Source organism: Vulpes lagopus, chromosome 4, assembly GCF_018345385.1.
Source record: "Vulpes lagopus strain Blue_001 chromosome 4, ASM1834538v1, whole genome shotgun sequence".
In the NCBI taxonomy this organism is placed as follows: domain Eukaryota; kingdom Metazoa; phylum Chordata; class Mammalia; order Carnivora; family Canidae; genus Vulpes; species Vulpes lagopus.
In genome coordinates this window covers 75,842,243-75,845,269 of record NC_054827.1, presented here as the reverse complement: position 1 = coordinate 75,845,269, position 3,027 = coordinate 75,842,243, and the positions used below count along the sequence as shown (strand labels likewise).

General features: G+C 40.0%; 1 pseudogene; it reads left to right on the top strand.

Moving 5' to 3' along the window:
- The first annotated feature begins 1,761 nt into the window (after positions 1-1,761).
- Positions 1,762-2,391, top strand: LOC121488802 (annotated as a pseudogene).
- Positions 2,392-3,027: the final 636 nt, after the last annotated feature.

The following is a 3,027-nucleotide window of genomic DNA, read 5'->3' as shown; positions in this document are numbered from 1 at the left end:
AAAGAAAAAAGTTAATAGACTTCATCAAAATATAGAACTTTTCAGAAGACACCACCGTGAAAATGGGAAGGCAAGCCATAGGGTTGGAAAAAACATTTACAAAACATATATCTGAAAAAGTGCTTATATCCAGACTATGAAGATAATTCCTAGAACTCAATGTTAAAACAAATAACCCAATTAAAAATGGACAAAAAGGGGTACCTGGGTGGCTCAGTGGTAGGGCATCTATCTGCCTTTGGCTCAGGTCATGATCCTGGGGTCCTGGGATTGAGTCCTGCATCAGCCTCCCCTGAGGGGACCGTGCTTCTCCTTCTGCCTATGTCTCTGCCTCTCTCTGTGTGTCTCTCATAAATAAATAAATAAATAAATAAATAAATAAATAAATAAATAAATAAAATATTTTTTTAAAAATACTTAAAAATGGACAAAAAATTTGGATAGACACTTCACAAAAGAAGATATACAAATGGCCAATGAGAATGTGAAAATGTTTTTGACATCTTCAGTTAACAGGGAAATGCAAATTAAAACCACAATGAGAAACTACTATATTCCTACCACAGTGACTAAAATTTCAAAAACCAACAATACCAGGTGCTAGTGACAATGTGAAGCAACTGAAACTCTTATATGGTATTGATGGGAATGCATCAGAGTATTTAAAAAGACTCTTTGGAAAACAGTCTGACAGTTTCTTACAAGGCTAAACATGCACCTACAACTCAGCGAAACTACTCATAGGTAATTAGCCGAGAAAGATAAAAGGATATGTCCAAGCAAACAATTGTACTTGAGTATTCATGGATGCTTTATTCATGATAGCCAAAAACTGGAAGGAAAAGACTCAAATGTCCTTCAGTAGGTAAATGGATAAGCCAATTGTGGTATATTTATACAATGAAACACTACCCAGAAATAAAGAAATAAAAAGGAATAAAGTATTGATACGTTGACATCATGAATGAATCTCAGAAACATTTTGCTGAATGAGAGAAGCCAGGACAAAGAAGACAAACAAACAAATGAAAAACTAGATAGTGTAAAATTTCATTTATACAAAATTCCAGAGGGGGGAAATTCTCATCTATAATAATAGAAATAAATTAGTACTTCCCTAGAGCAGGAATGGCAGGGGTGGAGGGGTAGCGAGGTGGAGGAGAAGGAGATAGGAGTGTGCAGCAGGGAAGATAACTGATAAGGAACTGTTAGAAACTTGGGGAGTGATGGAAAAGTTCTTTGTCTTGATTTTGGTAATGGCTTATCGGTGTATATATTTGTCAAAAGTCAATGACTCAACACATAAAATGCATGCATGTATCCTATGTCAATGAGATTTCAATAAAGTTGATTTAAAAGACTGCTGTGAACAAACCCAAAAGTCTAACCACAAGCAAGTTTCTAAAGGTTTTATGGATCCCCCCACTTCCCACAGGAATAGGAAGACTTCCAATATGTGTGGTACAGAAAATATTTTCTTCCTATTACTTAAAAGGCCTTTACCACATGATTGTTTCCTATTAGATACTTCTCTCAGATACTGGACCAGCTAAAGTGTAAAACTGTTCATGTTTTTCCCTGCTTCAAACACAGTTACATGTTAATTATGTGTTACGAGGTATAGGTACTTAAACAACCTAACATCTGTGATCCCTAATTTCTTCGTCTGTAAAATGGGAATAGACCACCTCAGGATGCTTTGCAGCACCAGTGCTTTTCCATTGGCCACTCTCTCTGGGAGGAGGCCTGTGGGCAGCAGCTATGTAGCCCAGCTGGAATGGCACAATCCTGAAGCCCTATTTCCAAGAGGAGTGGCAGCAGCATGTGGCCACATGGTTCAACCAGATGGTGTGGAAGATCTACAGACGTAAGGCCTGGCAAACCCAGGTATGTCACACTGCCAAGTGGACCTACCCGGCCTATGATGAGGTGCCCCACGGGGAGGTAGCACACCAAAGTGCCAGTAGGCAAGGGCTTCAGCTCGTTGGACTTACAGGTAGGTGCCTGGCATCCACAAGAAGATGGCATGGACCATTGGGATGTCAGTGGATCCAAGAAGGCAGAGCAAGTCCAAGGAGTGGACCCCCTGCAGGGGTGCTGCTCTGAGCTCATCCTCTCCTCCAGGAAGCCGTCGGCCCCCAAGAGGGGAGATGGCTCTGCTAAAGAACTCAAATAGCTACCCAGCTGACAGGACTGGTCACGCCCAGACAGGATGTCTGTAAGAAGGTGAAAGCCAGACACGTACGGAAGAGGAGAACTTCAAGGTATTGCCAGTCTTTGCACTGCCAGTGCCAATATTGGGCTCTTTTGGTATCTGGGCAAAAAAAGGCCAAGAAAACTGCAGGACAGGATGTTGAAAAGAACAAATACAGTGGCATTGGCAACACATAATAAAAAATAATGGGAATAATAATATTTAACTTCTCTGATCAATATCCCCCTAACGCTATGCTAAGCACAGAAAAGTTTATTAATAAACTTAGTAAGTGTCATGATTGAGAGTTGTACTAGTGGCTAAGTTTTAAGAACCCAAACTGCTTCCTCAAGATCTTCCTCCCAACCAATGATTACATTGAACAAGGTAAGTAGAGCCCACCAACATTTGGTTTATACCCATGCTGACCTCAATCAAACTTAGAGAACAGGTCTGCAGTTCTCAACGTATCTCAACCCATAGTCCCAGTCAAATCTCTTTAAACAGAATACAAATTTTTTTCTTTGCGATCTCATCATTTATTGCTTCACAAAGTTCTCTCCAGATTTCTTCCAAATAAAGCCACCTAGACCATTGTTTTCCACATTTTCTTAAATTGTGATAGAACTACACATAACATAAAGTTTACCATCTGTATTAGTTTTCTAGGGCTGTCATAACAAATACCACAGACCGGATGGCTCAAACATCAGAAATTTTATTTTATCATAGTTGTGGATGTTGGGAAATCCAAGATCGAGGTGTCGGTAGATTTGATTTCTCCTGAGCCCTTTCTTCTTGGCTTGCAGATGACCACTTTCTGTTTCCTCCCT